Raw genomic sequence first — 21,457 nt, 5'->3', positions numbered from 1 at the left:
GGGGCCTCACTGGGTGTCGTAGGGAACGGGGCAATGGGGGTTGAGGAGGTCGGCGGGGACGACCGGGCGACGGGGAGGAAGCAGGCCGGCGATGGCGTCCGGCGAGGTAGCTCCGACGACAGCGGGGCGGCGTCGGGCGTCTCAGGGGTCGGTTCCCCCCGATCCAGATCGGGAGGGGCAGAGAGAGTGGGACGAGTGGGTGGGGGTCGTGGGGTTAGGGTTTGCGGGGGTGGGAGATATGGGGAGTGGGCGAGGCCGGTTGGGCCGGCCTGGCTAACAGCTGGGCCGAATGGCCCATGGTGGGAGGGGTTTCTGTTTTATTTCTTTTGTTTTCTGTTTTTGTGTTTTCTTTTCTTTATTTATTTTCTTCTCTGTTTGGATTTTAGTTCCACTTTATTTTTACTTAGTAAAATATGACAATGACTCCTAAATTAACGTTTCAAAACAACCCATATCCACAAAAGGTTTTAACCCAAAATAAAATAGTTTAGTGTTTTATAAAATACCAAAGGCATTTAAATAATGTTTTTGCTACCGTTTAAATCATTTTAGTGCATTTACACATTATATAAAAATGTGAATTCTTCATCATAATCATCTATGCATTAACTGGCACAACCCGAACATTTTGTTTTGTATCTTTGAAAAAATTTCATGTTTGCCTTTAATTCAATTTTGAATTTGAATCGGTTTTGAACTAACCCGAGATTAACTACGGCGACAGAGGTGACGTGGCATCATTAGCAGGGAATTACTGTAGTCTAATTATCCGGGCGTCACACGATCTCCTCCATCGACTCTTCGCCGTCGTCCAGGTACAGCCCGAACTAGTTCGGCGGCACCTCGGCACCTTCCTCGTCCAGCTCAGGGACGAAGACGCCGGTCTCGGTGTATTCGGCAATCGATGCCGCACGCCGAGTGAGAGCAGGCCCCACCGCCACCAATTCCTCGCGGGCCTCCTGCCGAAATGTGGCCAACTAGTCTAGGCTCAGCCCAGGGTACCACGCCTTGACGAACTCCAAGGCTCGCCGTGCACCTGCCCGGGCTAAGGAGCCCTTCCACGCCTCGAAGCGGCCGACGGCCACCTCCAGCCAGTCGGCGGTCCGCCTGGGGGTGCGCGGAGCCTAGACGGCTGGCCAGAGGGCGGAGATCACCTGGGCTCTGACACACTGCAGGTGGTAGAGCATCCGATGAGCCGGCTAGAGACAAGCCTGGATGGCAAGAAGCTGCTCGCCAAGGGACCGAGGGGCATTGGGCGCGATTTCCGCGCCAGTCTGTCTCCGCTCGTCGCTGCGAGTTTCGATGGCCTGGTTGGCAGCAACGGCATAACCAGGGAAGAACTCTGCGCAGACAGAAAGGAGAAGTCTGAAATCATAGGCTGGCTCATACAACGGTCGGCGGCAGAAAGAGAAGAAGGATAATGCACCGTCGATCCTATCCTCGATCACGTTGTAGCCATCGGTCAACGCTTTCTCTGTCTCAGCCCAGATCGAGCGCTCGGTCTCGAACTCGGCCAGGAGGCTGGCCTCGCTGTCCTTCGCCGCCTGGAGGGCCACCTCGTGCTGGTCCGCCTGGTCCGCCAGATTCTTGGCCAGGCGGTCACGCTCCTGCGCCGCCTTGCTGCACTCCTCCTCCTTGGTGCGCAGTGTGGTTTCGGTTTCACCCAGGCACTGCTGCAGGTTGGCGTTGGCTCCTGCAAAGACAAGAAAGAGAAGACAATCAACAAAAAGGAAAGTGGTTAATGGGAGATCCGGCCCGACTGCTCAACAGTCGGCCCGAATCTCGGGGGCTACACCCAGCGGTGCGCTGACGCGCCCCCGCAAGAGAGAAAAGATGAAGGCTTACTTCGACTGTCAGACAAGTCGGCGGTCCGCTTGGCCAGCTCCCAGGCCTGGGAGCTGAAGGCGGCCGCACGAATGTTGTGGTAATCCTGCAACAAAGAGAACAGAAGAAAAGAAAGGGTCAACAGCCGAAACTTACCTTTAAGTTCCGAGTCGCCTGCTCAGCAGCCGGCCCGGAACTCGGGGGATACACCCAGTGGGTGCGCTGGTGCGCCCCCATGGAAGAGTACAAGAATAAAAAACAAAACATAAAGAGAATACCTGGACGGCGGCTCACGACGCCAAGAACGCCTTCGTGTAGTTTTGGAGGGCGGTGCCTTGAGCTTGCAGCTGGGTCTGAACCTCATGCGCAGCTCTGTTCAGGACACTCGTTCCACCCCCAGATGCCCACTCTCGTGGGGTGGCACTAGTGGCCTCCGCCTCCGGGGCCGACGAGCTCGTGGCCGCGATCTCCTGCGGCCGCGGCGCTGAAGTCGCTTTCACCGCACGACGGTGCAGCGGAGTGTGAACCACGGGGGTCGCCCCCTGTCGGTGTCAAAACCGGCGGATCTCGGGTAGAGGGTCCCGAACTGTGCGTCTAAGGTGGATGATAACAGGAGGTGGGGGACACAATGTTTACCCAGGTTCGGGCCCTCTCGATGGAGGTAATACCCTACTTCCTGCTTGATTGATCTTGATGATATGAGTATTACAAGAGTTGATCTACCACGAGATCGTAGAGGCTAAACCCTAGAAGCTAGCCTATGATTATGATTGTTCTTGTCCTACGGACTAAACCCTCTGGTTTATATAGACACCGGAGGGGGCTAGGGTTACACAGAGTCGGTTACAAGGGAGGAGATCTACATATCCGAATTGCCAAGCTTGCCTTCCACGCAAAGGAGAGTCCCACCCGGACACGGGACGAAGTCTTCAATCTTGTATCTTCATAGTCCAATAGTCCGGCCAAAGTATATAGTCCGGCTGTCCGAGGACCCCCTAATCCAGGACTCCCTCAGTAGCCCCTGAACCAGGCTTCAATGATGATGAGTCCAGCACGCAGATTGTCTTCGGCATTGCAAGGCGGGTTCCTCCCCCAAATACTCCATAGAAGATTTTGAACACAAGGATCGTGTCCGGCTCTGCAAAACAAATTCCACATACCACCGTAGAGAGTATATTATTCCACTAATCTAATCTGCTGACAACTTATCATAACGTGACGTCCTGCCGTGGCCCGGTCATTACGAACCGTTTTCCCTGCCTGCCACTGCACGTGTTGCGAGGCGGTTTTATTGGCACGTCTTGTTGAAGCAGAGATTGTGTTCCCCTTATCACGGGATTCTCATCAATACGGATATGGGTAACCCAACCGCGCCATCAATCGCGGCTCTTGGGGAATAAGCGATTTTATGGGGTAAGTAGGGAGGCGCACAGTTTCTACTGCCCTTATAAAGGGACAAGGACTCCTCTTTTTCCCCCACGCCTTCTTCTTCCCTGCCCATCCATTCTCGCGCACTCGAGCTCCAGCGCCCAAGTTCTCATTTTCTCCGCAAAACCATTCCAAACATGTCCAGAGCGGGAGGCAAGTGGACGTTCTCCTCCATTATGGAGGAGAACATTACGAAGCTCCGGGAAGCCGGATACCTGGCCGCAGACATCGCGCACCGGCTCCCAGACGCGGGGCAGATCGTCCCTACTCTAGAACCCGACGAGAGGGTTGTATTCCTTACCCACTTCGTCCGCGGGCTGGGATTTCCCCTCCACCCATTTGTCCGCGGGCTCATGTTCTACTACGGGCTGGACTTCCATGATCTGGCCCCCAATTTCATCCTCAACATCTCGGCGTTTATCGTCGTGTGCGAGGCCTTCCTCCGCATCAAGCCCCACTTCGGCCTATGGCTGAAGTCCTTCAACGTGAAACCGAAGGTGGTGGTCGCCAGCAAGCGGACTGCGGAGGCGCCATGGTGGGCAAAATGCCCAATGTTACCTGGCTCGAAGGCTCCTATGTGGACACCGTGAAGGGGTGGCAATCGGGGTGGTTCTACATCACCGAGCCGCGCGACACCAACTGGGTGGCGGCCCCCGAATTTCGATCCGGCATCCCCATGCGGCTCACCTCCTGGAAAGAGAAGGGCCTATCCTGGGGTTCATCGGTGGAGCTGACCGGACTCCAGAACTATGTTAAAAACATGATAAGAAAGAAAATCAAGCTTGTCAACGTGGTCCAGGTCATGCTCTTCCGCCAGATCCTTCCGTGTCAAAGACGGGCATTCAATATGTGGGGGTTCGACCCGGCCCAGCACCAAACGCTGCGAGAGCTTTTTGACACGACGCATCAAGACATCTGGAAGGTGCTGTTCAAGGCCGCCGAGGTACCTCCTCCCCTTACCGAGGATCGCGGACTCAGCGCAAAGCGCCCTGCCAATCCGGTAAGCTCTTTATATCTCATAAGATGTTCCTTTCCCCAGTATAATCATGTGCGGGATCTGAGCCTCCACGCCATTTTAACAGGACTGGGTAGCGACAGCGGAGCGAATCGATTGCCCGGCCCCACTGCCCGAAGATCCAGCAGGGGCTCTCTTAACGGAGATGCTGGTTCCGGCGCCCTATGAGGCACCGGAGAAGAATGCCAAGAAGAAGGCCGCGGGGACCAGGAAAGGTCTCCGGCGGAAGGTTGTATCGGACTCATCGTTCGATAACACCGAGGCGCCCTCCTCCCACGAAAACGAGGAGGAGGAAGAGGAAAGTTCTCCCCCCCAGCCGAGGAGACAAGAAAAGGAAGGCCGCCCCATCTGGGGAGGCCGAAGGGTCCAAGAAGGGAAGGACCCTCCTTCCGGACTACTCCACAACAGTCGCTTACATCGACGAGGAGTGGTTGCCCAGGGACAAGCCCCTCGCGAAGTCGTAAGTATCCGGATACCATAATAGTTCTAGTATGTTTTGTTTTATTGCATCTTATCATGCCAAACATGATCATGCAGTCCATCCAAAGCCCATATCGACGTATCCTCTTCGGATGAGTCTTTGGGCCAGTCGGCGATGAATAGCGATTCACTCCCGACCGCCACCTCCCCCCGCCCTACGGACAACGTCGAGGCGTTGTCTCAAAGGGTATTGAACCAAGGGGAGATAGTCCTGGAGGCGCCCCAAGGCGACATCCCAGACGCTGGGCGCATGGGGGGCAAGACTTCCATGGGCTCTAATGACGGGGGCAGCAAGTTTGGCCCCCAGCCGAATACTGCGCCAGAACCTCCAGCGGTTCTGGATTCTGTCAAGTGACCCCTCGCTAAGGGGGGCGAGCCGTCTGTGCCGATGGCCTTTGTCCATCCAGAGGCATCAGACAACTTGCTGGAAGCGCTTCGCGGCGCTTCCATTGACGAAGAGCACCACACTATCATGAGTGCGGTGGTCGAGAAGGTTCGGTCCGCCAAAAGCGGACTAACTGAAGCCTGTGCCAGCCTCCTGACAGGCTTTGAGGTAAGTAATCAAATTATGAGAAAATGTTACAGCATAGACAGTAGCCCCTGATGCTCTGTTTGGTGTTCGCAAAGAAAGGCCGAACAGAGGATCAAATAATAATCATAGGAGTCTAATCAGAATATGTCTATGGGAATAAGCAGGCTTCGCTGCTGGCCACTGCCGCTCGTATTGCGGAGGTCTCCGCACTGAAGCGGGACCTTGAGCGGTCTGAGGAAGAGCTCGGCCTTACCAAGAGGCGGCTCGAAGAGAACAAAGGTAAGTGATACACCGTCTGTATATTGATAAAGAAAAAAGAAGGTGATTGCTAGATCATAGGATCATCATGAATTTTGCTAGGGGCCACAACCGAAGTGGCGGCCCTGTAGAAGGTGTTGTCCGAGGCCGAAGACAAAGCGGCCAAGGAGCGCACCGAGCGCGAGAAGCAAGAGGCCCGAGTCGGCGAGGTTCAGCAAGAGCTCCAGGATTTTGTCAAGAAATACGAGTCCTTGGAGCGTGACTCTAAGACGCAGGGGTCCGAGCATGTGAAGGCCCTCGAGAACGCACAAAATGCCAAGTCCGAAGCCCAAAAGGCCCTCCAGGAGATTCAGGCGGTCAAGAAGATAGCAGCGGGTAAGGCATTCATTATGCAAAGCAAGCATGTGAAGGAAACTTTCCTTTTACTTACCCGAATTCGGAGCTCTCCAGGAGCATTCGCAGATCTACCTAGCAGCATATCGGATACCGCGGAGTTCTACCGGGCCGAGGAAGGGAGCTCGACAGAGAAGTTGATCTGGTCTCAGTATACTGGGACCGAACATCCGATGCCCTTGAGCGACCAGCTGAAGCAACTGGTCGAGCTTCACAGGGCGGCCGAACTGGCCATGAAGGGTCTCATAGTCCGGATGTGGCCTGGCGAGCCCCTGCCTGGCAGCTACTTCGGCCTGGTAAAGCGGCTAGTGAATGCCTGCCGACGGTTTGAAGTCATAAAGCGGTCCGTCTGCATTGAAGGTGCGCGCAGGGCCTTTGCCCATGCGAAAGTGCATTGGGCGAAGATGGACGCCGAAAAGCTGGTGAAGGAGGGGCCGCCGGAGGGCAAGGAGCATCGCCACCCAGAAAAGTATTATGACAGTGTCCTGAAGGGTGCTCGCCTTGTGGCGGAGGAATGTGCTAAGGATGTAATATTTGAATGAATGTACTCATGTGATCCTGTAATATGAAAACGAGTTCATGTGCGCTATGTAACGCTTGTTGATTTAAAATATTACCTTCTGTGCGGCCGTTTATAAAGTCTGAGAGTTGGCTAGTCGTCGGCTTCTGCCCCCATGTAGCTAGTATTGAGGTGTTCGGGATAGATCTTAAAGACTCTTTATCCAAAAAAATTGGTCCTTTAAGTAGGTGTTTAGCGCAGCGAACAAGGCAATCGAACTATACAGCTTTATCACTCTCACTTAGCCATAGAAGTCTACAATTTTAAATTTTGGCGAAGCCCCTAGTATTCGGAAGGCCGAACTTGGGGCGCTATGTACGCCTAAATCGGACAAGGCTGACTCCTCGCCCGAAGCGGAAAAAATCTTTAAGGATTTGAGACCTCTCGAACAGCGACCAGCTCTCGCCGCATCATGACAGTCAGTTTTTGGCTTTCTCTACTGAGGTGCTCGTCCGGAAGAACCGGGACACAATCGCAGTAGTTCTCCCAATGCTACCTTAGCCGATATAGCGGAACGTAAGGTATGAAAACATGGGAGCCGGGCAAACCCAACTATTGACCCAAGACATGATTCGGAGCTGATGCATATAATGCTATAAGTTCGGGGTGCCGCACTATCGAAAGTGTTCGGACTTTTTCTTGCCGTATTATGGGGTACACTGAAGCCCCTGGCGCACTAGACATATCAGAATGTACGGGTGCAATTTGTCTTAAATAAGCAGACAGGGAAAAAAGATGAAGGAATGCAATAATGAGCTAATGCTGTACATTGTTATTTAAATGATACGTCAAAGCGTATGTATACAAGTAGTGCAATAAGTAAAAATAGGATTATTTGACATGTCCTATCCAAGGGCAAGCTGCGTGTGGGTATGTAAAACAGGTATAGCGATCGTTATCACAGACCACCTGGGGATTCCCTTGTACGTCAAAGCTTCTTGATTCCTTGGTGTTTCCTTCCCGTGACGGGTCCGATAATTAGGCGATCGGAGAGGGCCTTCAGAGAATAGGGTCCTGAAAGGAAGAAAATGTTAAAGATATACGGTTCCTGAGGCGGTTGAGCCGCATTGTGGGCCGTGCCATAGCCGTGCCTCCGCCTATGCCCATGGTATCTTGAGTGCGTAATTATGTACGCGCGGCGCAAATTTTGCTGCTTGACTGGGACTAGGACGGAGGCCGAATTGCTAGGCGAGCTCTGAACGTGCCGGACGATCCTGTTGCAAGGTACTCCGGACTCGCTTGAAGGTGTCCAGGGGCTTTATCGCCAAATTGGCGGTTTGTCTCAGAAGGCTGCTTTGCACTTCTGCTGTGAGGGCCCCAGTGTGCTCCTCCGTACGGAGCGAGCGTTCTATGTTTCCATTAACTGTTATAACCCCGCGAGGTCCTGGCATTTTGAGCTTAAGGTATGCATAATGCGGTACCGCATTGAATCTGGCGAATGCGGTTCGTCCGAGCAGTGCGTGATAGCCACTGCGAAAGGGGACGATATCGAAGATTAACTCCTCGCTTCGGAAGTTGTCCGGAGATCCGAAGACCACTTCCAGTGTGATTGAGCCCGTGCAACAGGCCTCTACACCCGGTATGACGCCTTTAAAGGTGGTTTTTGTGGGTTTGATCCTCGAGGGGTCGATACCCATTTTGCGCACTGTATCCTGATAGAGCAGGTTCAGGCTGCTGCCACCGTCCATAAGGACTCGAGTGAGGTGAAATCCATCAATGATGGGGTCAAGGACCAATGTGGCAGAACCGCCATGACGGATACTGGTGGGGTGGTCCCTGCGATCGAAAGTGATCGGGCAAGAAGACCATGGGTTGAACTTTGGGGCGACCGGCTCCATCACATAGACGTCCCTTAGTGCACGCTTCCGTTCCCGCTTGGGAATATGGGTTGTGTATATCATGTTCACCGTTTTCACTTGGGGAGGAAATTTCTTTTGTCCTCCTGTGTTCGGCGGCCGGGGCTCCTCCTCGTCGCTGCTATGCAGCTCCTTTTCCTTGTTTTCGGCATTCAACTTGCCGGCCTGTTTGAACACCCAACATTTTTTTGGTGTGGTTGGCTGGTTTATCGGGGGTGCCGTGAATTTGACACGAGCGATCGAATATGCGGTCCAAACTGGACGGGCCCGGATTGCTTCTTCTGAACGGCTTTTTCCGCTGACCGGATATAGAGCCACTGAATCCGGCATTGACTACCATGTCTTCGGCGTTGTCGCCGTTGTTGCGGCGCTTGTGTCTGTTGCGACGTGGCCTGCCGTTGCTATCTTTGGCATCTGAATTGCCAGGATTTCTTGATGTGTTGTTGCTGCGAGCCAGCCAGCTGTCCTCGCCCGCACAAAAGCGGGTGAGTGTCGTGAAGGCTGCCATGGACTTCGGCTTCTCTTGGCTGAGGTGTCGGGCGAGCCACTCGTCGCGGATGTTACGCTTAAATGCCGCTAAGGCCTCGGCATCCGGACAGTCGACAATTTGGTTCTTTTTAGTTAGGAACCGAGTCCAGAATTTCCCGGCTGATTCCCGTGGGTGTTGGGTTATGTGACTCAAGTCGTCAGCATCCGGTGGTCGCACATAAGTGCCCTGGAAGTTGTCAAGGAATGCGTCTTCCAAATTCTCCCAGCTGCCAATGGAGTTTTCCGGCAGGCTATTGAGCCAATGCCAAGCCGGCCCTTTGAGTTTTAGTGGGAGGTACTTGATGGCATGTAGATCGTCGCCGCGGGCCATGTGGATGTGGAGGAGGAAATCTTCAATCCATACCGCGGGGTCTATTGTACCATCATATGATTCAATGTTCACGGGTTTAAATCCTTCTGGGAATTCGTGATCCATTACTTCGTCAGTGAAGCATTGGGGGTGTGCGGCGCCTCTGTGCCGGGCTATGTCACGATGCAGTTCATACGAGTCTTGTCTGCTGTATTCGGCCCGGCCGGATTTGCTTTTAGTATATCCGGCGTGACGGTCGTCGTCACGCGTTGGGGCGCGCCCCCATGATCCGTAGATCAATCTTGTATGTCCTGCTTTGTTTTCCAATACGTTTCGCAGGTCCTGCGTGTTGCCCCGGGCCTTGGTGTTTTTGTTTGACTGGCGACGGGGTGCGGGCTGGACTTCGGGCTGATATGCCGCTTTGTCTCGGCCACGAGGTGGCCGGTCAGCCGCATCATACGCTGGTAGTGTAGGCTTTAATGCTTTCCTCCTCAAGTTGCGGTAGCAACCTGCGCCTTGGGTAACTTTTGGTTGGGCGCTCGAGTTCGTATTCCTTGGCTACCAGGACCTCAGTCGATCTATCCGCTAGCAGATCTTGGTTCTCCGTCTGATTCTCCTCTGAGAGGGGCATGTAATTGTCATCCTCTGATTCTCCGTCTGCTGCCTGCTCCTTAGGGCTAGCTTGCCCATCCTCCCGCTCGAAGCCTGGCTGGAGGGGATTGTCTTCGTCTTCGGCACTATCCGCAGCGTTATTGTCTCTTGTCCCGGTATCGCTGCTTTTGCTATGGCGAGGCTTAGAGCGGCGCCGATGACGCCGGTGCTTAGATTGCTTCTCGAGGGGATTATCCTCCGTTGCCTTATTGCCATCGCTTTCTTTGGGGGTGTCCACCATGTATATATCATATGATGAGGTGGCATTCCAGCGCCCTGTGGGCGGTGGTTCCTGTTCTTCTCCTGCATCGTCGTCCATACCGTCGATGTCTTCGGAGCCGAAATCAAGCATGTAGGCTAAGTCGTCGATAGTGGCTATTAAGTGGGTGGTGGGTGGGGAACGAATTTCTTCATTGTCCGCTTCCCACTCAAGCCGGACATAGTTTGGCCAAGGGTCTCCTGACAAGGAGAGAGACCTCAATGAATTTAGCACGTCGCCCAAGGGCGAGTGCTGAAAGATATCCGCGGAGGAAAACTCGATGATCGGTGCCGAATTAGATTCGATAGGCACGGATGCAGGCGGTTCGGAGCCCCTGGCCGGGGACGAATCCAAGGGTCCGGCAACACATGTCTCATAGGAGGTGAAGTCAGTATTCGGCTCTATCACCGCTGAGTGTGCGGCCTCCGTGGCGGGGTCCATCCGCCCGTCTTCGGACGGCGCGATCTGCTCCGGCTTGAGAGCCGGAGTAGCCATAGGTGTGATCTCCCGAACACCGTCCGACGGCAGAGCTAATTCATGCTCGTCGTGACTGTGCGGCGCACCTGACATGGGCTCGAATCCGTCGAAGATCAAGTCTCCGCGGATGTCGGCAGTATAGTTTAAGCTTCCAAACCTGACCTAACGGCCAGGGGCGTAGCTCTTGATCTACTCCAGATGGCCAAGCGAGTTGGCCCGCAGTACGAAGCCATCAAATACGAAGATCTGTCCGGGGAGAAAAACCTCACCCTGGATCGCATCGTTGCCGATGATCGAAGGAGCCATCAAGCCTTTACCATGACGGCACAGTGGAACTCTCAATGAAAGCACCAATGTCGGTGTCAAAACCGGCGGATCTCGGGTAGGGGGTCCCGAACTGTGCGTCTAAGGCGGATGGTAACAGGAGGCGGGGGACACAATGTTTACCCAGGTTCGGGCCCTCTCGATGGAGGTAATACCCTACTTCCTGCTTGATTGATCTTGATGATATGAGTATTACAAGAGTTGATCTACCACGAGATCGTAGAGGCTAAACCCTAGAAGCTAGCCTATGATTATGATTGATCTTGTCCTACGGACTAAACCCTCCGGTTTATATAGACACCGGAGGGGGCTAGGGTTACAAGGGAGGAGATCTACATATCCGAATTGCCAAGCTTGCCTTCCACGCAAAGGAGAGTCCCACCCGGACACGGGACGAAGTCTTCAATCTTGTATCTTCATAGTCCAACAGTCCGGCCAAAGTATATAGTCCGGCTGTCTGAGGACCCCCTAATCCAGGACTCCCTCACCCCCCACCAGCTCACCACTGACTTGAGGCGTTGGCGGCACGTCAGGCCGACTGCCCTGGGCCTCGGCAGTCGGCACTTGCCGGGGCACCTCCGTCCTCAGGATGACGGCGTTGCCCCCTTCCCTCTCCATGACCGGCTGATTGTCGCCGGCTCCTCCAGTCGGCGCCGGGATCTCTGGCGCATGTGGCGCGGAGCGCAGGGGGATGACGAATTGCGGAGCTCGGCTGCGTGCGGCCTCCTCCGCTTGCGCCTTGGCGGCCGCGTCCGCCTGGACCTTGGTCGCGGCGTCTGCCTGGGCCTTGGCCGAGGCGTCAGCTTTCGCCTTGGCCACCACGCCCACCTCCTCCCGCGCCGCCTTTGCCGCCGCCGCCTTCTGCCGCTTCGTCTCCTCCTGCTCCTCGCGCGCCTCCTACGCATTCTGCTCCGTCCCCGCCTGGAGCTCGATGCGTGGGTCAACACAGCGGGTGTTGGCGGAACCCTCCGTCGCCCCAACCACGGAAGTAGAGGCCGACCGCTCAAGAGAGAGCGGGGCCCTATTCAAACAAGAAAAAGAAGAAACTCAGAAAGAGTTTGCAAGAAAGAAGAAAGGAAACGCAAGAAAATCGAGCACTTGCACGAACACCATCGGGGGTTGTTTTGGGGCCTTCTGAAACTGGGCCGCCTGGTCACAGCGGCCGTATTCCGGGGCTTCTTCGGCCGGCTGCCGAATAGCGGCGGGCCGGCTTAGCGCTTCGGCGTGCCGCCTGGTGCAGTCGGCGCCGCTGAGGAGCCCGCGCCCGCCTTGTCGGCGCCCTGCGGGCGGCGCGGTTCGGCCTCCTCCTCGTCATCGTCAGGCCAATCCTCGACGCCGCCTCCTCCAGAGCCGCCTACTCCGACTCCGCCACCTGTGGCGTCGTCCTACTCCAGGGAGACCGCCCCCCAAGTCGGGGTCGTTCGCGTCACTCGCTGGCTGGTTCGGCAGGTACTCCTGACCCTGCTCTAGGGCATCGGCTGCCAGCTGGGTTGTGAGGATCTGCATTGTGACCGACTGATCAGGCGGCAAAGGCAGAGCCCGGCATATAAAGAGAAAGAAGAATCAAAGACTCACCGCGGGCGGCGGGTCTGCACGGGAGTATGGCCGGTTGCCGAACTGCCACTCCTCCTCCGAGAGCTTGCAGTTCGAGATGTGGTTCACCAGAAGGGCCACCTCCACGTCCGGCATCTGCTTGGTGCACATCCGGCACAGGTCTCGATGCCCGCCCATCCGACTGATCATGTGGGGCCGGCCTTGAAGAGGGAGCACCCGGCGCACCACGAAGGCGGTGAGTAGGTCCGACCCCTTGAGGCCCTCCGACTCCGTCATCACCTTGATCCGGGCGATGGCGGTAGTGGAGGCGGCCGACAGCGTCCTCGGCTTGAAGGTCCAGTTGGTGCGGGAGCTCAGTCGGCGGGCCGGCTGTATAAGCCGGCAGATTGATGAAGTCCAGCGTCGGGTGGACATTCTTGACATAGAAGTATGATTTTTGCCACAGCTTGACCGACTGCGTCAAGCTGATGGACGGGAAGCAGTTCCGGGAGCTCGGATGACGCACCGCGACGAAGGCTCCGCACTGGGCCGCCTCCGCCTTGACGGCGGTGCCGAGCTTGGTGTAGAAGAACTCTCCCCAGAGCTCGAGGGTGGGGAGAACGCCGAGGTAACCCTCGTAGAGAGTAACGAAGGCGGCTAGCAGCACCACCGTGTTCGGTGTGAGGTGGTGCGGCTGGAGGCGGTAGAACTGAAGGAAGGACCGGAGGAAGCCTCTTGCCGGCAGGCCAAAGCCGCGAAGGAAATGCGACCGGAAGACGACGCGTTCGCCTTCCTCCGGCACCGGCGAGATCTCCTTCGCGGGCGGAGCGCATACCTGTACGTAGCTCACAGGGCAGCTACCGCGTTTGGCGGAGGAGGGAGAGGTGATCATCATGGACGTTCGAGCCGTCCTAATCACTGGAGCGCGCCATGAGAGCTTGAGCCGACGGAGGCACGGCTCGGCGACGAACGCGCAAGGCCGCGGCGGAGCGGCGACGCTGCGGGGAAGATGGGCTCGGCGACGATGGGTTGCGGCAGCACTTCGGCAAGATGCAGGAGTGCGGCAGCAGCAGCAATAAGAAGAAAGGAGAAGGGAGAGGAGGGCGCGCGTGCATCTGCCGCCCCCCTCCTCCCCCTACTTATAGGCCCAGGCGACGGAGCCGAGGGGGTGAGAATGTGGGGAGTCGTGGGATAAACTGCGCCCACGACCCCATGACCCCACAATTACCGCGCGGTAATGGCGTGCAATTACTGCGCCAGGGAATCCCAACCGTTCGCCTCGGCCGCAGCGGATCCGCGCGCGTGCCGAGGCCCAGTAGTGGTGGGCCCCGGCCTGCTGTGACGTCCCGTCGCGCGCGTGGGCTGGCAGGCCGGTTCGGCTGGCTGACGCCGTGTGGGGTGTGCGCAACGAGCGGCAAGCCTGGCGCCTGGCTGGTACTCCACCTGGCTCCCGCCCCGATGTTTCGAAATCATCAGGCGGCCCGCCTGATCGCGGCCGACTCCTACCAGCCGGCTCTTCGGAAGACGGGCAAAGCAAGATCGTCAGACCACTCGAAATAAGAAGCTCCGCGGCGCCCCACCAGCTTTGGGGACTACTGTCGGAGTAAATGACCATGAGTAGCCTCATCTGCTCCCCATGGCACTTCAAGACATCGGGGTCGGCTGCACCCCTCAAGCCTCAAAGAAGAAGGGCCGCCTTCTTAAGGCTAGCTTGTCCAAGCGGCCGGCTGCAGGAAGGCGGCAAAGCTCAGAGGGCAGCCACGAGATGGGCCGACTCCTTGCAGGCGGCCTCCAGAGAGGCCGGCTCCTAGCAGACGCCCCCCCCCCCCCCCCCCCGTGCCCTCAAAGTTAGCACCTCATTATAACGACGAGACGGGGTGTGCCTATAGTGCAGCCTGCCACCCCCGAATCCAGGGCAGAGCGTGGCCACAGTGCGGTGTACTGGGCGGACATCCCTCGCCCGGCGTGGCACTGTCGCCACGCAGCCCATGACATCACCCATGGCAGAGGAGGCCATGCTCCCACTACGGACTGTCGGTACGGCCCGCAGGCGGCGGGCCCTACCTGTCCGTGAGAGACCGACTCCTGACCAGCCGGCACGGGGGAGGCCGACTCCCCACCAGGCATCCCTCCCCCTCCCTCAAAGTATGTGCTCCATTAATCAGAAGAGACGGGGGGTGGCTACAGTGAACGCCCGCCAGGCGGCGGTACTGTAGCCATGCTCTCCCCGACAAAGCGTGCATCATCAGTGGCACTGCCACAGTACTACGCAGCCGGCAGGACCCACCAGCGGCGGGCACGGCCTGTTGGTCAAGTACGAGACAGCCGGCGGGCCCCAGCGGCCGGCGGAGAAGCCGGCCACCATAGACACTGACGGCCGGGTCCTACACCCGGCCATATTACCATTGTACCCCTGGGGGGTAGGCCTATATAAACCCCCGAGGGCACCCATGCAAAGGGTTGAGCCTCATAGAGATTACACACACACATAGAGAGAGAGTGAAGCTAGGGCTAGCCTTGTTCCTCTTCCTCCTCTAGAGAAACAGCTCAAGGAGCAAGCTTGTAGCCACCATCATTGAGATAGTGATCATGCGGAGACCCCGCAGAGCAGGACTAGGGGTGTTATCTCCTAGGAGAGCCCCGAATCTGGGTAAAGTTCGCCGGCGTACGTGTCTACGCCTTATCCCGTTTCCTCGCACCGGCGACGTCTTACTCTTCCCCTCCATGATAAGCCATCCTTTGGCTTATGTCACACGACACCCCCGACACCTCCCCATGCGAGGGCCCCTTCATCGTCAGCAAGGCCTTGTGCGATCGCAACGCCTACTACCTCATCGTTGCCCGCAAGTCAAACAAGCGCAAGAGAGACACCGCTGGCGAAGAAACAACCCGACTGTGGAACGCAGAACTCCTCCGCCTGTTTTACAGTTAGCCGTGTGCACGTATGTATCGCTGCCTTTTGTAATCATCTGAAAACTATGGAGTCCCCGAATGACGCTCGGGGGCTGCCCTTTCCGACCAAGCAATTGTGTCTCCTGCATTTGTGCATTATTTACCTCTTTATCAAACCCAGCCACCGGTCCGACTCGCTCGACCCGGGGGCTCGGGGCCTGGCCGGCTTGGTCACTACCCGCCACCTTACTTAGCTGTTCCTGATGTATTGGGATCACCGCGGCCTTCCACTTCGCCGTAAGCCACAGAACCGGCTTCGGCTGTCGGCCAGCAAGCGCGCAAGGCCAAAGCACCAGCACGCCACAAACACTAAGTCAAGGACCGTCGGATTACCCAACCCGGCCACGCCACTTTAAGTTGCCGCACGACCGGCTGCTCACCAACCAGGTTCGCAGGATTGCCGCCAGCCGGCCCAGTGGGTGTTTCGCTCGCGCTCGACGTTTCGAACACCTAAGTACTACGCGTTCCTCTCGGAGGCCAAACCCCTTGTCATGGACCGGGGTCTCGGCCGTCAAACTCGCGCGGGGGGGGGGGGAGCCCAAGAGGGGAAAGTCGCAAGGAAATGGCTCAAAAGACGAAAAGCAAAAGCACAGGCATCCACGAAATTCTTACATACCGCCGGGTTGATCGACCCGGCCCGGCCACTCCAAGTTGCTGCACGATCGGCTGATCGACAACCGGCTTCGCCGAATTGCCGCTAGCCGGCCCAGTGGGTGTTTCGCTCGTGCTCAACATTTCGAACGCCTAAGTACTGCGCGCTCCTCTCAAAGGCCAAACCCCTTGTCACGGACCGGAGCCTCGGCCGTCAGACTCGCGGGGGGGGAAGCCCGAGAGGGAAAAGTCGCAAGAAAATGGCGCAAAAAATGAAAAGCAAAAGCGCAAACATTCACAAAACTTATACAGCATAATTCGAAGGACAGGCCCAAGGCCAGAGTTCATTACACCTGGATACCCCCAGTGGGTGGGTGGACCTGCTACCTAACAGAAAATTTTACTAAGTTAAAAACAAGCAGCCTCAGGCATCTCCCTCGATGGCCTTCGGGTTCGCCGAGGTGCCGGTGTCTCCCTCCTCGGTGTCCGCGTCGCCGTAGATGTTCGTCTCCTCGGAGCTGCCCTCTGGGTCGTCTAGAAGTAGGCCTTAGTCATCAGCAGGCATGACTCTTCCGTCCTCCACCGCTCCGGCCGAAACTCGTCATGGAAGGCTAACCCGATGATGTAGCTGGCCCGGGCAGCGATCCGTCCGGCCTCCACCTGCAGCTAGTTCTCCGAGCCGGCTCGCTGGCACATCAATGCATCCAGCGACAGGTCCGGATGCCAAGACATCGTGAACCGGAGCGCCATCTCGGCACCGGCACGAGCGGGGCGGAAACGCGCTAGTCGTGGAGACGGTTCGGACCCGCCCCCAGCCACCACGCCAGCCGTGTGAAGCTGCTCGGTGCAACGGAGCCCGGCCAGAGGGCCGCCGTCATCATCGCGCCGGCCTGAGAAAGCCGCCCCATCTGGTCGCCCATGATGCGCAAACGAGCCTCGGCGGCGGTCACGATCTCCGGGAATGCCCAGGCCACTTGCGGGTCGGTCCCGGAGCCGATGACTCCCTGCGGGTCGCGCTGAAAGCAGACGGCCTCCTCCGCCAGCTAGCGCGTCTCCGGGAAGGCCCCTGCCAGAAAGCAAAGCAAGTCAGGAAAGATCACCAAGAACGAAAAGCCGGGATCCCAGCCCGTCAAAACCCAAGAGAAACACTTACTGGAGAAGGACTATTCCAGGTGCTGCGCTTTGAGAAACGTACCACGCCGCTCCCAGGCGATGGTGCGGTCACGCTCCTGCAGTGCCTTCTCCAGATCGGCGACCTTGGCAAGGGCCGCCTTCAGCTCGACGTCCTTGGCCTCGGTCGTATTCTCGGCCTCCTCGCGGCAACGGGTCTCCCCTTGACGGGTCTCCTCCTGTAACGCCCACGATGCGGCTATATCTCCCACGTGTCGAGGCATGACTTGGAGGCATAACCGCATTGTGGTTTTTTCGCAAGAAGGGTCATCTTCACACAATCCCATGTAATGAACAAGAATGGAATAAAGAGTTGGCTTACAGTCGCCACTTCACACAATACATAAATTAAACATACATCATTCAGAGTACAATCAAGGTCCGACTACGGAACCAAAATAAAAGAAGACAACCCCAAATGCTAGATCCCCGATCGTCCCAACTGGGCTCCACTACTGATCATCAGGAAACGAAACATAGTAACGACCAAGTTCCTTGTCGAACTCCCACTTGAGCTCGGTTGCGTCACCTGCACTGGTATCGTCGGCACCTGCAACTGTTTTGGTAGAATCTGTGAGTCACGAGGACTCAACAATCTCACACCCGCGAGATCAAGACTATTTAAGCTTATAGGAAGGATGGGGTAATGAGGTGGAGCTGCAGCAAGCACTAAGCAAATATGGTGGCTAACATACGCAAATAAGAGCGAGAAGAGGAGCAACGCAATGGTCGCGAAGCTAGAAGTGATCAAGAAGTGATCCTGAAACTGCTTACGTTCATACATAACCCAAACCGTGTTCACTTCCCGGACCCCGCCGAAAAGAGACCATCACGGCTACACACGCGGTTGATGTATTTTAATTAAGTCAAGTGTCAAATTCTCTACAACCAGATATTAACAAATTCCCATCTGCCACATAACCGCGGGCACGGCTTTCGAAAGATAACACCCTGCAGGGGTGTCCCAACTTAGCCCATCACAAGCTCTCACGGTCAACGAAGGATATTCCTTCTCCCGGGAAGACCCGATCAGGCTCGGAATCCTGGTTACAAGACGTTTCGACAATGGTAAAACAAGACCATTAAGACTGCCCGAATGTGCCGACAAATCCCGATAGGAGCTGCACATATCTCATTCTCAGGGCACACCGGATGGGCAAGACGTCGGGTTGGCATAGACCCTGGTTGCCCAGGGGGCGCCGGACATCGCCCAGGTTTGGACCAGCACTCGAAGGAGCACTGGCCCGCGGGTTTAAAATAAAGATGACCCTCTGGCTCACGAAAACCCAAGGGAAAAAGGCTTAGGTGGCAAATGGTAAAACCAAGGTTGGGCCTTGCTGGAGGAGTTTTATTCAAAGCAAACTGTCAAGGGGGTCCCATAAATCACCCAACCGCATAAGGAACGCAAAATCAAGGAACATAACACCGGTATGACGGAAACTAGGGCGGCAAGAGTGGAACGAAACACCAGGCATAAGGCCGAGCCTTCCACCCTTTACCAAGTATATAGATGCATTAATTAAATAAGAGATATTGTGATATGCCAAAATATCCATGTTCCAACATGAAACCAACTGCAACTTCACCTGCAACTAGCAACGCTATAAGAAGCGCTGAGCAAAAGCGGTAACTTAGCCAAACAATGGTTTGCTAGGAAAGGTGGGTTAGAGTCTTGACATGGCAATATGGGAGGCATGATATGGTAAGTGGTAGGTAGCGCGGCATAGCAATAGAGCGAAACAACTAGCAAGCAAAGATAGAAGTGATTTCGAGGGTATGGTCATCTTGCCTGAAACGCCGCAAGGAAGAAGAACGAGTCCATAAAGAAGATAAACGGAAGAAGTCGAACAAATCTTCACAAACGCGACGTTATCGGAACTAACCCGAAGAAGCAACACCGGAAAGAAGCAAACAACATGGTAAACAACCAACACATAAGCATGGCATGATGCGCAATCAAGTATGATGCATGTCCGATTTAATGATTCATGGCATGGCAAAGTGCAACAAACAACACTACAAATTAAGTGGAGCTCAATATGCAACAAGTTGCATATTGACGAAACACCACATTCAAATATTTAGTTCACTCTAGTTTAGGTAATCAACAATATTAAATGTTGTTAAACATGGCAAGAGGTGAAGCATAATAAAACTACACATCTAGGCAAGTTTAAATGAGGCCGGAACAACAAACAACAATTCCGGAAAATCCTCATGTCCCTATTTTAGATTTGGTACTGTTCTGCCCTAAACACAATTTTAATGTTGTTAAACAGCAAAATGAAGTGCACCATGTTAAACTAGGCATTTTTCTACCCCATTTACATATAAATTTTATTAAATTCGGAGCTACGGTTATTTAGTTACGAAATAAAACATTTTAGCATGGCATTTAGCAAATTAATTGCAAACATCATTTTAAACATTTTAAACATGGATGACAACAGCATATTATGAAACAAGATGAAATTTTAAGCATTTTATATATTTAAAGTTTTTACATATGATGCACGGTTGTGAAGTTATTATATGCAACTTTTCTGTAAAACAACGTTCTCTAGATAATTAGGAAATTCGTCCTGGCAGAAAAAAAACATCACGGGCCGAAACTGGCTGGCGCAACAGTGCACAGTGGGGGCGCTAGATCTGATGCTCACCATGGGCCAATGGGCCAGAAGCGGAGAAGGCCTGGCGCTAGGCTGGAGGCGCGCTGGGAATTGGAGGCCGCTGGCCCAGGCGCTGGAGGCGCGGTCAACGCGAGCGCTCGGGGCAGAGCAACTCGATGTAGAAGAGGGGACTTGGCGCTGGAGCTTCAGACGAAGCAGGGCGCGACAGCGGCAGCACGGGGGCGGGAAACAGAGGCAACGGCGGCGGCTGGCGACGGACTCGGCGCGACGACGATGAACTTGGCGCGTACTCCGGCGAGGGCGGCGCGCGGGCGGAGCTGAAAGAGGCGGCGCATGGTGGTTTCCTGTACAGAGAGAGTCGAGAGGGAGTTGAGGACGCAGAGAAGAAAAGAAGGAAGGAGGGAGGAGAAGGACGGCGCGCGAGGGACTGGCCTGGAGGTCGATCTCAGGCGGTTCAGGGGGCGGTCAATGCGAGCAGCGCTCGCATCCTGAAACTGACGAAGCGGGCGGCGACAGCTTCGTTCGTCTGACCGAAGCAGAGACGAGGCCCCACGGCGGGAGGCGAGCACGGGCAGTCGAGGCGAGAGGAGCCGGGCAGAGCCGGCCCGATCCGGCGGCAAGGATGGCAGGGACGGGAAGGACACACACGGCGGCTCCGGTCGCCGGTGGCCATGGCAGCAGGGGCGAGCCCCGTTCGTTTCCTGGCAGATAAGAAGGCACACGAGGAAGGGAGAGAGATTAGAGAAGGAAGAAGAGGGGAACAGGGGAGAGAAAGAGGAGACGGGTGGCACCTCATCTGCTAGGTTTGCCGGAGACGGTAGGCGGCTGGATCCAGTGGGCTCTCGCCAGCGGGAGGCACGGTCGGGAGCTCCTCTCCCAAACCAAAACAAGCAAGGAGGTCGGCGAGCGCTGCTGGTCTTCGGGAAGAACGTGCGGAGGCGCACAGCTAGGAGAGCTCCGGGCGCGAGGGGCTTGAGGCCGCGGGGTCCTGGTGGCGCGGTTCCCGTTGGAGCTCGAGGGAGAGGGCGCCGCAAGGCGGCTGGCTGCGGTGTGGTTGGGTGGATGGATCGAGGGGAGACGGTGGTTGGCCCGGGATGGATCTGGGAGGATCCCAAGGTGGGAGGCGAGTGGGTGGATGGCTGGCGGCGGGGACAAGACTGATGGGACAAGCCTGCTAAAGATTAGGGTTGGACTAGTTTATATATAGCCTGTGGATTAGGTTAGGGACTAATCCGGTCCGTCCGATTGAAGTTGAGCGGTCGAGTATAAATAGGTTAGGTAGCCCAAATAAGAAACCGGAGATGTTTTATAGATGTTTGGGGATGAACTAAATCCAACGGTGATGACTGAGCAGGTCAGGTTCGGGGAAGTCTCGGACGCGCGCGAGGGGGTCAGTGCACTGTGCAGAAAGGGCCAAACGGTCGGACAACAAAAGAACGGTTGGTCTGAGAAACGTCAACGGAGGCAAGGGTGAAGCGGCAACTACGAATGGATGCAAGTTTTATGAAAACATGTGAATGCAATGCACATGATGACATGATGAAATGCAACAAGCAAATAAATCGCATGACGAAACTCGAAATACATGGAAGGCATCTGAAGCGTCGGTCTTGGGGCGTTACACCTCCGTCGCGGCCACCAGCGCCTTCAAGTGCTCCACCTCGGCCTGGAGCTGGCCCTTATCGTC

The 21,457-nt window shown here is 55.8% G+C and overlaps 1 long non-coding RNA gene across 3 annotated transcripts; it reads right to left on the bottom strand.

Moving 5' to 3' along the window:
- Positions 1-16,264: 16,264 nt before the first annotated feature.
- Positions 16,265-20,931, bottom strand: LOC123049432 (uncharacterized). Of its 3 annotated transcripts, none has more exons than XR_006423582.1 (4): positions 20,562-20,931; positions 19,801-20,471; positions 17,124-17,366; positions 16,265-17,036 (listed from the first exon to the last, which is right to left on the bottom strand). It is a non-coding gene; the product is annotated as an uncharacterized lncRNA (long non-coding RNA). The 3 variants fall into 3 exon arrangements; XR_006423584.1 differs by having other exon boundaries at positions 17,166-17,366; XR_006423583.1 differs by lacking the exons at positions 16,265-17,036; positions 17,124-17,366 and adding an exon at positions 18,782-19,018.
- Positions 20,932-21,457: the final 526 nt, after the last annotated feature.

The sequence above is a fragment of the Triticum aestivum genome, chromosome 2D, assembly GCF_018294505.1.
Source record: "Triticum aestivum cultivar Chinese Spring chromosome 2D, IWGSC CS RefSeq v2.1, whole genome shotgun sequence".
NCBI lineage: Eukaryota > Viridiplantae > Streptophyta > Magnoliopsida > Poales > Poaceae > Triticum > Triticum aestivum.
This window is presented reverse-complemented; position numbering and strand designations above follow the sequence as displayed.